Source organism: Macrotis lagotis, chromosome 1, assembly GCF_037893015.1.
Source record: "Macrotis lagotis isolate mMagLag1 chromosome 1, bilby.v1.9.chrom.fasta, whole genome shotgun sequence".
Taxonomy (NCBI): domain Eukaryota; kingdom Metazoa; phylum Chordata; class Mammalia; order Peramelemorphia; family Peramelidae; genus Macrotis; species Macrotis lagotis.
In genome coordinates this window covers 129452103-129465854 of record NC_133658.1, presented here as the reverse complement: position 1 = coordinate 129465854, position 13752 = coordinate 129452103, and the positions used below count along the sequence as shown (strand labels likewise).

At 36.9% G+C, this 13752-nt stretch overlaps 1 non-coding gene across 1 annotated transcript; it reads left to right on the top strand.

Moving 5' to 3' along the window:
* The first annotated feature begins 13122 nt into the window (after window positions 1–13122).
* Window positions 13123–13284, top strand: LOC141510615 (U1 spliceosomal RNA). Its single transcript, XR_012475061.1, has one exon. It is a non-coding gene; the product is annotated as a U1 spliceosomal RNA (small nuclear RNA).
* The last annotated feature ends 468 nt before the right edge of the window (window positions 13285–13752 follow it).

The following is a 13752-nucleotide window of genomic DNA, read 5'->3' as shown; positions in this document are numbered from 1 at the left end:
AAGAGTACAAATTACTTGTTGTCTTGGAAAGAGGGAGGGAGATAAATGTGGAACTCAAAATGTTCCCAAAATGAATGTTGAAAACTATCTTTAGAAGTAATTGGAAAAAAATAAAATGCACACACACACACACACACACACACACACACACACACACAAACTTTGGGGTCTGGAGCCAAGAATTGTTCTCTAGGACTACCTTTGTCCTATATTCCGGTCAGTCCCCACGCCCAAAACACACCCTGCCAAACCTCTTTACCCAGAGGCAGCAACTATACAAAAGTTTGGAGAAGAGGGGAAAGGAAAGAGGGAGACACTGCCAGGGGAGGTAGCCTAGAAGTCACCCATCTATGTGCGGCTGGGTAGAGAAGCCAGCCCTCAAATAAGAAGCTTCTTGTTCCTCTCCTCTCCTTCCCCAATCCAGAGCTGTGTGACTTCTGTAACGTGAGAGGTTTGGACACATATCTTTAAGACACTATCCCATGGAAATCTTCTATGATCCTATAGTTGGAATTACAGTCAGTTGGTAAATGTTTTAACTTTTACTTTTCTATGGAAAGTAAAGCCTATAGTCTGACATATTTTAAATTTAATCTGTATTATTACATTTTTTTCACACATTTTTTTCTTAAGTTTCTAGACATCAACAAAACAATTGATCAGATAAATTTCTGAAATTCTCATACTGAAAATTTAACAATCCAGAACCAGTTCGAACTGGTCCCAGCACTCCCGAAGAGTTCAAGACCAAGGATCTAAGTATCTATTTCATCGACTTCATCTCCAAAAGTGAGGTATAGAGAGGTCCTAGTTAGTGCTTCTAGAGTGGCCTGATTAGGTTTAATAAAGAGTGAACTTTAGGTAAGAAGGTACTTTAGTATTTTAATTTATGTAGAGGTTATATTTAAAAAGGTACTGGGCATGGAATAAGGAAACGGGTTTACCTCCCGGCTCTGACATCTAATAAATAGTTTAGGGATCTGGGGCAAATAGTTTTCCTTCTCCCGTCTGTTTAAAAAAAAAAGAAGATGAAGGGGAGGTATTAAAAATGCTACCTAGTTCATAAAAGTAAAATAAAGAAAGCACCCCATAATCCTAATAGCTACTTTCTGATAAAGGTCATGGGTTCAGGTTCATGTAGTTTTTTGGACATGATCAGTGGAAGATTTTATTTTGCTTGACTTCACATTATTTGTAGCAAAGACTTAGTTGTTTTTTTCTTTTTCATTGGGAGCTAGGGAAAAGTAAAAAGCAGAAAAAAAGGTATACTTTTAAATCTTTTTTTAAAAATTTAAATTATATAAGGAAAAAATAATCCTTATCATATCTACATGGAATAACAGTATAGTTGCTATTATTTTTGCTGTCATGAATATTTTGGATATATATATTTCTTTCTGTAGAAGTTTGGATGTTTGTGTATATATACATTGGATACAGTGCTAGTTTGGGAGTCAAGAAGACCAGAGTTCAAATTTGACTTCACACTTACTGTGTAGGACTGGGGAAGTAACTTATAATCTATTTACCTCAGTTTTCTCAACTGTAAAACATGCATAAGCATTTATGATATCTTTGTGAGTATATAATGAGATGAAATTTGTAGAGTTCTTTGAAATCTTTAAGACACTCTCTGACTCTATTTTGATTTATTTTTCCCTGGTTACTTGTGAAAACAATTCTAACATTCATTTTGAAAACTTTGAGTTCTGAATTCTCTCCCTCCTTCCCATCCCATTCCTCCTCACTTGAGAAAGCAAGTCTATAATTCTGTTATTATTATATTAATAGTATAATACATTACAATATATAATTTTAGTAGTAGTAGTGGAAAGAGCATAGGACTTGGTTGGAAGCCCTGGACTGAGTTCTCAATCCTACTACATATAAATTGGGTGGCTTTAGGGGAATTATTAAACCATTCCTCCTCAGTTTCCTCTTTTACCAAAGGGACTAACTCTAGTCAAAGCCCTCATCTTCTAAAGCAGTGGTGAATTTTGTATTCCTATCTCCAAAGACTAAACTAATAAGGGCTTTGCTTGGGCAACCAGATGAATGTCTGCTGAATTAAATTCAAATAACTTTTTTTGAACAGTCATTTTATCTCCTTAGACCTGAGTTTCCTCATTTGTGAAATTATATGCCTGCCATATTTGTCAGACATGATTATAGAAAAAATTAAATGGGATAGAACATGGTTGTGAAAGTATCTGGGGGAAAAATCTTTTAAAAGGCACACATCAAAATTTTTTTTATCATTTCTCCAGCTGGAGGGCTCATGCTGCTGACTCATGCTCCACCATCACTTCAGATAACTTTCTGGCATAATCTTGCACAACCAGTCCTTCCCTATCTCCAGTTTTTGGTCATTTGTTTTTTCCTCCACAGATTTCCTCCTCCCATTCATGCCTTTGTTATTATTACAATTGCCATTAACTATATATTAGAAGGTTTGCAAATACATTACATAGCCTATCTCATTTATTACCCTATAACTACCTGTTGAGTAAGTACTCCAAAGCATTATTATTCTAAAAGTGAGGAAATTGAAGAGAAATTATGTGATTTGTTCAGGCTCTCACTGAGAGAAGAATACTCCACATTCATTAATGCTAAGGTTCACAAAATATTTATACAATTAACAGCCCAATGAGATGGGTAATGAAGATTTTTCTAATTCCATTTTAGAGGTGGGGAAAATAAGGTTCAGAGAGTTTTAGTCATCAATCAACATTTATTAAGCATTTTCTACCTGCCAGCCACTATTGTATCTTGGGATACAATCAAAGGCAAAAATGTGTTCACATTCTAATAAGGGAAAAAATACAAACAACGATGTACAAATGTGGATAAGCTGGAGATTATCTTAGAGGAAATCACTTGTATTAAGATGGAGCAAGAAAAACTTCAAGAAGAAGAGATTTGAAGGAAGTCCGGGAAACCTGGAGATAATGAGCAAGGAAAATTCTGGGCATGGGTGACAGTAAAAGTGGCCTAAGTTAAAAGATTCAGTGTTTTATGCAAGAAATAGCCAGGAGACTAGTATCTTGATTGTAGATGATGTACAGAGGAGTAAGGTGTAAGAAGACTGGAAAGGTAAGTAGGGGATAGGTTTTAAGGGATTTTAAAAGTTAAAGAGGATGTAATGGGAAATAGGTAGGCATGGAAGTTTATTAAATCAGAAGGGAGAGAGGGGGTTAACATGGTCAGAGGGGTGGATGGGGTTTTCAAGGAGTACTAGCACCTCTGCTATGAGTGCTTCTGAGAATTTTTCAAGGCTGCTCATCCATGTTTGGTGTCTACCTATTACCCAATTCTCACCTGTGGCTCCAAGAAGCTGTAGCAGCAGACAGGTTAAATCAGGTTGAGGATAACCAACAGACCTCAAACTGTCATTGAGTTGGGGGAAATATGAAGGTTCTCCCCAACAGGATGGGCAAATGGGAACATTTGTTCCAATGGTCGTGAAAGCTGCCAAAGCAGGTACTATGGAAGGCTTAAAGCTTGGTCAGACATCAAAGATGCCAAGGTCATCTAGGGCCAATCATTGTCTCTCCTTTGCCCTGTCACTGGACTTCAATGACTCTAGAAGAGAGAGTGAGGTCAACTGTGCCTCACTTAAATCCAATTCACACTCAAGGAGTCTAACAACCACAACAATCATATGGTCAGACCTGTGTTTTAGGAAGAGCAATTTGGTAGTTACATGGAAGATGGTTTGGAGTGGAGGTCCAAGTATGAGGAGATGAGAACCTACTCCAGAATTGTGGCAGTGATGGAGGAGAGAAGGAGGTTTATAGGAGAGATTTTGACTGGTAATTTGTCCAAGGTCACACAGCTTAAAAGGGAGAAAGGTCTGAACCCAGATTTTCTAATGAGTTTCTCATTACATGAGCTTCTTTTTTACTCAACTCTAGTCTGAGTGTAAGAACTATTTTTCTCTAATCTTTGGGTCATAGTGACTAATGACTAATTTCTGACAACTTACCAAAATAAATCACTACATAAACTAGTCTGTGAGGGCAACAGGAGAACTTAACATTTGCTGGGGGCATGCATAGCTAGGAAACTGCTTGGATGAATGTGAGATAAGGAGGGAAGGAGGGAGACAGAGAGACAAAGAGACAGGGACAAAGAACCATATACAGACATAGAGACAGAGAGTTTACACTCATATACTGAGGCATTCTCTAAAGCTTAATCACTGCTAACTTTAAACTATCACTTTATAGCTTTCAAAGTGCTTTACAAATATCTCCTTTTGTTCTTACAACAATCCTATTATTAACACCCCCATTTTCCAGATGAAGGAACTAAGACAGACAGTGATTAAGTGACCTATGGTTGATCATACAGCTAGTGGGAGAAGGAACAACCATTTAGACACTGTTTTAAATGTTTTACATATTTTATAGTTAATTCTCTCCTTTGCTTCCCAAGCTTCCTTCTCTCACATTCATATGGAGCACCTTGGTCCACCCTACCCCCTGGCATGCCCCTACCTTAAATGCCCCAGGAGCCCTTCAGTAGCATAAATGAAAAGCAATAATTGATAGACAGTGTAGACAGGATGGACACCCATGGAGACTAATTCCATCTTTTCCCTAAAAACAAGAAATTCTCATGAAAGGAAAATCAGAAAACAAAACCCCCAAACTTTTGTATACTTGCTTTAAAGAGAATTAGGGACCAGATCCATGATTTCACTAGGAACTCCTAGGTAAAGAATTTTTCCCTACCAGAGCAAGTTGCTACCTTCTCTGAAACTCAGCAGCTAGGTGTCTAGAGGATCAAATTCTGGACCTGGAGTGAGGAGGGCTTGAGTTCAGATCTAACCTCAGATACTTACTAGCTGTGTGATTCTGGATAAGTCATTTAATCTGTTTCCTTTGTCTGAAAAATTAGAATAAAATGAGATGATGTTTATGCAGTACTTTGCAAAGCTTAGAGGGCTATATAATCATCAGCTATTAAGTGAAGCTGGGGAGGGTGACTTGCCAGGGTCACATAGCCAGCCAGCATGTGTCATGCTGCCCCTATATTTTGTACTTTTCAAAAACAAAACAAAACTTTCCCACTCTGAGGCCAGCTGCTTCTGCAAGGTCTTCTATTCTTTAATGTTTATAGTTGAGCAATCTCTTTTCCCTGTTGCCATCATGGGACTCCAATTTGCCTTCTATCACATCTGCTGGTTCCACAATCATAGTCTTCTGGTCCCACCACTAGAAACAGCTTGTGTGCATTTCCCTTTCAATCCTCATCCCTATTCAGATTGGCCCTTGTCCTACCTAGGGGCATAGCAACCCAGTAAGACCCTTTTGGAAAATGGCTTGGGAGTATATCCCTACCTCCTTATCTATTATTAGCAAGTTTCCTTTGACCTCTAACTCTGCCTCTAACTCAAATTTAACCAAAACCTGACTTTTCCCTCCATTCCAAGATATTTTGACTCTTCTCTATCAAATCACTTCCAAAATCTCTCTTTGCTCCCCACAACTAATTGTAGACTCTTTCTTTACCAGGTCAACAAATCTGATTTCAAGTTCCCAGTTGCTAGTAGTTGGACCTTAATTTCTTCCTTAAATAGTCGTTGAAGTGTATGCAGTCCTAGCTTCTCTCCATTCTTGTTGCTGGCTTCCACTATCTCCAGACCACTCTCCTACCTTTCCCAACAATCTTTTTTAAAAAACTTTTATTTAAGACAATGGGGTTAAGTGGCTTGCCAAAAAAATCACACAGTTAGGCAATTAGTTCTGAGGTCAAATTTGAACTCAAGTCCTCAACTCCATGGCTACTGCTCAATCTACTGCACACCTAGCTGCTCTTCAACAATAATTGTTTGCAAGGTTTTGAGGTTCACTTTTTTCTCCCTTCTCCTAATAGAAAATAATCTAAAATAGGACATACATGTATAACCAAGCTAAAGATAAATCCATATAAATCTCTATCTTTCTTAACACAGACTCTAGTTCACAGTCTTGCCTACCTCCATCCCACCAGCTTTTTGAAGACTTCTAAATTCCTGATGATGACTTCACTAAACTTTCTAATCACATATTTTCTGATTTTTCAATTCCAATAATCCCTTTCCCCATCATGCTAAAGCCAGAATCCAGTACAATCCCATCATAGTTCTCACAATCTTAGGAAACTGGGCTACTTCCAATATCTTGAGATTTTAAATTTCTTAAAACACTTTAATCACAACCTCCTTTCCTTTACCTATGGGTTGGTAAGTGGCCCACGATGCCAAAACTGGAGTTAGGAAGACTCCTCTTCCTGAGCTTAAACTGACCTCAAACTATCTGTGAGATACTGGGCAAGTTACTTCACCCTGCTTGCCTCAGTTTCCTCATCTGTAAAGTGAAGTGGAAAAGGAAATGATACACATTGGCTATATGACCCTGGCAAGTCACCCTCCCCAGCTTCCCTTAATATTTGATGATTATAGGGGCAGTTAGGTGGCTCAGTGGATAGAGCACTGGCCCTGGAATCAGGAGTACCTGAATTCAAATCCGGCCTCAGACACTTAATAATTATCTAGCTATGTGGCCTTGGGCAAGCCACTTAACCCCATTTGCCTTGCAAAACAAAACAAAACAAAACAAAAACTCCTCCAAAATATTTGATGATTATATGAACTTCTAATATCTTTACCAAGAAAACCCTAAATGGGGTCACTTATGAAGAGCTGGATAGGATTGAAAATTACTAATCAACAAGCTTTCTCAGAGATACCAAATCCACTCTTAGAGATTCAATTCCAAATATATGATCCTATGACTTTCAAGTCCCTTAATCTCTCCCTATTCTTCCATTTATCTTCCCCATTCTGGTTTTACTTTCTCCTCAACTGATACATGTAGCTTGAACATAGCTTAGCATCTTTAATGATTCACTAGCCACCACCCTAGAATTCCTCATCCCTGGACAATAAAATGTTCCTCACTTTCATCAAACAGATAATTCTCTTGTGAATATCTTCTTTGTCCTGAAATAATATAGTGCTTTATAAACTACAAAGTAGATTTTTAAAATGTTATCTATGCAGAGGAGTAGATCTTTAACTAATCTTCCCAACTGAGAAAGCCCAGGATCTACTCATAGAAACTAAAAAGCAGATAATGGAATGTTAAATAAACTAACTGGAAAAGAATAGCCTGACTGGTGATTGATCCCTTTATGAAGTTAGATGCTCCTGATTCCATTAGAAAGGAAATCTTGAGGGGCAGCTAGGTAGTGCAGTGGATAGAGCACCAGCCCTGGAGTCAGGAGTACTTGAGTTCAAATCCGACCTCAGACACTTAATAATTACCTAGCTGTGTGGCCTTGGGCAAGCCACTTAACCCCATTTGCCTTGCAAAATCCTAAAAAAAAAAAATCTTGATATTAGAGCAAAAAAGTTAACCATGCACCCCTACAAGCCAGTCATTTAATTTAAAGAGGAGTCAATTTTGGTGAGATCAGACCAGAAACAACTTGTATGTTTTGTGTGACTTCAGCAGAATAGGGGAGATAGGAGGAAAGGGGAATATTTATATGTCCAACTCTATTGGATAAGCCCACTAACAGTGAACCTACTCACCCCACTGGAGATTCCCTGTCCAGTAGTTTTAGAGTTTATCACACTAAGAAACTTCAAGGCATATTTGAGGGGGAAGAAGGATATAATTCAGTCAGAAATAGATGCTCTTGAAGAGGGCAGCTTACCTACCGAAAGGAAGAGACCCAGGGAACCCAGCTGAGTAACATGCCTACTAAAGATAAGGCACTCTTATAGCATCATGAATTCTACATATGGAGAGAAAGGAGCTAAGAGCCCTAGAGTATCACAGGTATATGTCACATTTCTCTCTGCACGAGTGCCTTGGCTATCTTTGTAGTACAGATTTGTGACCACACCTCCCAGAACTTCATAGGACATTTACCTTTTCCTCATGGCTTCCTTCTTCCTAACTCAGAGGAAGAGTTATCCCTATTCTTCTTCCAGTGTCATTGATCCTATAATCTTCTGCCTCCTCCAGGACCTTGCTTCAGAAAGCATTCCTTCTCTCTCATACATACTAAAATTCTGTGTACAGAATAGTTACTTATTTTCTTAAAAACATATCCGGGTCTTTCTTAAATGGAAAAAAAAAAGAATTCTTCCTCATTGTAATTATAATGTCCCTGGAGAAAAGTTGAGAAAATACATTTCTAAGTAGAAAACCATGATCCAGAAATACTGTATATCCTGTCTGATACCACTGACCACTAATATGTTGATTTGTTTTGCTGAACTACTTTTTCCTTTTTTCTTTTCCTAAAATTTTTGTCACAAGAATTCTTAAGGTAGGGATGGGATACATGTGGAAATGCTCTTATGAAAACACATAAAAATAAAAACCATTTTTAAAATTCCATTTGACATCATATAAAGTACTTCTGGAAAGAGAGATGAAAAAAAGATAGATGAAAACCAAATAATGAATGTTATAAGCACAAGAGTAGCAGATCATCCCACAGCCAGCTACTACTGTTCCATCTCTCTCTTCCCTTTTAAAGTGAAACATCTTGAAAAAGTTGTCTACCCCCAGTTTTTCTGTTCTGTTCTCACTCACACTTTCTTCAGTCCTTTGTAAACTGACTTTTGTCAGTACAGTTGAACTGAAACTGCTCTCTGAAAGGTCAGAAATATTCTCTTGATTATCACAATGCAAAGATGTTTGTTTTACTTCTCTGTACAGCACTGGATATTGTGGGCAGCCCCTTCGGTTTCTATTGGAACATACTGATTTGGCTCTCTGTTATGACTCCAGCCCTATTTCTGTCCTCTCATTCACTTCCTAGCCCCTTAAAGGGGATGTTCCACAAGGTTTTATCCTCTTCTCCTTTATTCTCTATATTTTCTTTCTTGGTGATATAATTTACCACCATTTATTCAAGATCTTTACTCTTCCTTCAGTATCTGATATCTAAAGTTTATTTTTAGGATATAGAACAGCTATAACAACATAAGAAAAATAGTATTCAGGTTTCATTGGAAAGTCACTGACACCCTTACCTGGCATTGGAAAGCTACTCTGACATGACCATAGTTCATATGGTATCATAATGCAAATTTTGTCTTTTACTAACTGTTGCTCTCCAAGATGATCCTCAGCTGGGAACTGCTCTGGACTCCATTTTCAAGTCAAATTGAGTCAACTACCACACACCAGGCTAACCCCTGTGGATACAGAGAAAGGCAAAAATAAGGTCCCTGCTCTCAAGGAATCCCATGTCTAATGAGAGAGACAACCTGCAAACAATTATGTACCTATAAGAAAAAATCAGGATAAATTAGAGGGAACCTCAAAGAAAAGATACTTCTATTTAGGAAGACTAGGGAAGACTTCTTAAAGGTAGAAATTTAGCTGAGATTTGAAAGAAGACAGGAAAGGTAGGAGACTGGGTTGGAAAGCATTAGTTCATGGATTTTATCTTTTTTTTGTATTCTGGTTGTTGTAGACAAACTGGAGATAGCTGAAATTTGGTGCATAATAATCTTTGGTGCACAGTTTCTGTTTTTGAGAGATTTAAGAAGTCTTGGGAATCAGACAAAATATTTATTGTACATCTTGTTACTCATGTGACCTCGGAAATCAACATCAAGTTTAATAGTCTTAGCAGATTTACATTATTCTAGTTTTTGAAATTTGGCATGTTTGCCCTGCTCTAGTTATATAGCACTTTTCTTGTTCTGCATGATTCCTCAAAGATAATTGACAGTAGGTCAGCAAATTTATCTGTAAATTCTTTCAACATCCAAGGATATAATTCTTTTGGATCAGATGACTTGAACTTATTTAAAGTAATTATATTCTTTCTTTTTCCTTATTTATTTATATGGGATTTAAATTACCTCAAATAATTTTGTTCTACCTTTTCATCATAAAGATAATTCTCTTTGCTAGAGAAGACAAAAGTAGTCAGTAGTTCTTATTTTTTAAATTAATATTAAGTTTAAAATTAATTTGATTTTTTAAATTAATGTTCATTTATTTTGTCTCCCTTAACCATTTAGGTGTTTAAGTGGATAGAGCATTCAGGAAGATCTCAGTTCAAATTTGACCTAGCTATGTGACTCTGGAGAAGTCATCTAACCCTGTTTGTCTCAGTTTCCTTATCTGTCAAATGAGCTAAAAAAGAAAATGGCAAACCAATGCAGTATTTTTACCAGGAAAACCCCAAGTGAGGTTACAAAGAACATTTTGTTTCCTCTCAACTTTCACTATTGAGAAAGAAAGAAAAAAAATAACGAATTTTGTAAGAAAATATGTATAGTCAAGTCAAACTTTCACATTGACCATGACTAAAAATGTATGGCACATTTTGCATGTTGGCTTTTTGACCCTTCTGTCAGACATTCTTCATTCTTCATTCATTCTTTAGAACTCTGAGTGGTCATTGCATTGAACAGAATGTTTAAGCCTTTCAAAGCAAGAACATGGATTTTTAAAATAATTGTTTTCTGTCCTTAGACCTTTTCCCAAACCTCAATTCATTCAGGCTTCCTGACACTCTTAAATAGGTTCACTTCAGGCTATGATATTTATCCTATCTTCCTTGGTGAAGCTTCCAAAATTTGTACAAATCCTTTTATAATCTGAGCTTAACAGTCTTTTGATCTATTAGTTCTAATATTGGCAATATATCCTAAGACAGTTATAATAAGAAAAATGGCTATCAATTCAAATATATATTTTATGTGTGTACAAATGTATGTACAAATATACATATATGTATGTATGCCTATACATATGTGATATATCTTTGTAAAGATACACACCTATTAAATATATGTCAGTTCAAAGAAATATATACATACATAAATATGTGTATTTTTATATTGTTTATAATTACAAAGAACTAAAAACTCCCTAAATGTCCAACAGTTGATGAATAGGATAAACTATAATAAATCAGTGAAACAATATTGCAATGCCATTAATATGACAAATATAAAGAAATTTGGAAAGTGTATTCATTATTCCCCTTTATACATCTTCATTCTAGCCAAGTGGCCTTCTTGCTATTCTCATTCAAGTTTATGTTTAGAAGATACTCCTTCCTTATCTCTCTTCTGGTTAGAACACAAACTTCATTTAACTTCAAAGCTTCTATTCAAGGTTTTTCCTGATCCCGCTCTCCCATTTCCTAGGACACATGTTCCATATTACTTTGACAATATTGCAAACGTTCATTGCATATAAGTCTCTTCCTTCAATAGATTGTAAATGACTAGAGAGCAAAAAAAAATTTTTTTTTTGCTTTTGGATCTATCCATAGCAGGAGCTTGTTAAAGGCCAATTGATTGCTTGAAAGATGTCTTTGAGATGATGGGAAACCATGAAATGAGAACTCAAACAAGATAGATCAGTGCTATATAAAAAGAACAAATATATTCACAAATGCAAATGTATCAATAGACAAGAGCAGAAAAGGAATAAATAACTAACAAACTATTATGAACATATTTTATACATATTCATGCCATTTATTTTTATGTATACTTTTTTTTTGGGGGTTGTTTTTTTTTTTTTTGCAAGGCAATGGGGTTAAGTGGCCTGCCAAAGGCCACACAGTTAGGTAATTATTAAGTGTCTGAGGTCAGATTTGGACTCAGGTACTCCTGACACCAGGCCTGGTGCTCTATCCACTGTACCACCTAGCCACCCCTGTATACTTCTAAATGCTTACTCTATTTTCTATTTTTCCTTGTTTCCTGGGTTGCCATATTAAATTGTTTTTTTAAAATTTTAGTTGATTGTATTTTGATTCAATTGTAAATTTAATTGGTTTTGTTGATTTTTGTGTGACAAATTGTTATTATTGTTATTATTTAGGGGTTTTGGGGGACAAGGCAAATGGGGTTAAGTGGCTTGCCCAAGGCCACACATCTAGGTAATTATTAAGTGTCTGAGGCCACATTTGAACTCAGGCACTCCTGACTCCAGGGCTGGTGCTCTATCCACTGCACCATCTAGCCACCCCAGTAACAAATTATTTTTAAATGTTTTAAAAGCTGGGCTAATTAAAAATCTCCTCAGTAGTCATATCAGCATTTTTAAATACTTTCCTCATTCCTAGCTAGTAATAATAAAAATAATAATGGTAACAATAATAATAACTAGCATTAGTATAGTGTTTACTATGTGCCAAGTGCTTATACTGTGCTAAGTAAGGGCTTCACAGTTATTATCTATGATCCTCATAATAACCCTGAAGGATAGATTCCAGTGTTAGCCCTGTTTTGCAGAGGAGAAAACTGAGGCAGAGGTTAAGTGACTTGCCCAGGGTTACACAGCCAGTAAGTGTCAGAAATCATATTTGAACACAGGTCTTCCTGACTCATGTCTGGCACTCTATCCACTGAACTACCTATCTAGACACTCATAGATATCACAACTATCTTTTAGATTCTTCTGTTAGGAAGGATTAGGGCTCAATCTGCAATTTCAATGGTATAGGAAATTCACAGGTGAGATACCACCTACCCCACCCCACCACCACCCAGGTTAGCACCTTCTCTGAAACATCTAGTGTTAACTAATTGATGGGAGTACTAAGAGATCAAGGGACTTGACCAGGATCCCATGTCAGAACTTGAAACCAAGCCTCTCTGACTCTGGGGCCAGCTCTCCATCTGCTGTGTCCAGATGCCTTCTTCAGGTCACAAGAGCATAGTGATATTTTCTCTGAACTTTATGAAAACCAATTTTGTTTTGTCTTGTTTTTTTAGATTTTCCAAGGCAATGGGGTTAAGTGGCTTGCCTAAGGCCACACAGCTAGGTAATTATTAAGTGTCTGAGGCCGAATTTGAACTCAGGTACTCCTGACTCCAAGGCCGGTGCTCTATCCACTGCGCCACCTAGCCAGCCAGCCACCCCTTGGAAACCAATTTTGAACCATCTAGAAGAGACATCACAGTATGACCAGGTTTCCCAAAATAGATCTCAGAAACATCAGGATGACATCATTTTCTTGCAAAATTTCCATCACTTTCATTTCTCCTACTAGCTTGTGAGTACTCTGAGGGTAAGGACATTTTCCATGGTGCTGAGTCTTGTCCCTCTGTTCATAGGTATTAATTCAATTCAAATACTTACTTGGCAGGCGTGATTCCATGATCATGAATGGTTTCCCCAGGGGAAAGCTAATCCATTGCACTCCGGACAAGCTGACCTCTGCAATTTTCCCAAATGCCAGAAACTCTATTGAATAATTTGTGGTTGTGGGGAATTTTTTTTGCACTCTCCCCTAAAAAATTTTCAATTCAATAAATCTTTATTCAGTAACTATGTGCTAAACACCGTGCTAAACAGTGGAACTACAAAAAGAGGCAAAAGACAGTCCCTTCCTTCAAGGAACTTAAAATCTAATGTGGAAAACAACATGCAAGCAAATATATACAAAGCCATAAACAAGATAAACAGGAAATGATTAAAAGCTATGACTCAGAACTAAAGCCTTATGATCCTGGGGCTCAGTTGAATCTTAAAGTCTTCTAATAATTAGTTTTCTTTAAGATATGCTTGCCATTACCCAGAGCTCAGGACCTCTGAATGGAGATTTTAACTTGGTTTTTAAATCTCTCTTAAGGATGTTCATTTACCTTGCCAGCACAGATCTAATAAACCATGGCAAATATAAGTCTATTATACACAATGAAGACTATGGAAAAGGCTCATATTTGAGCCCATTAGATAGTCAAGTTTTGAAATATATGCA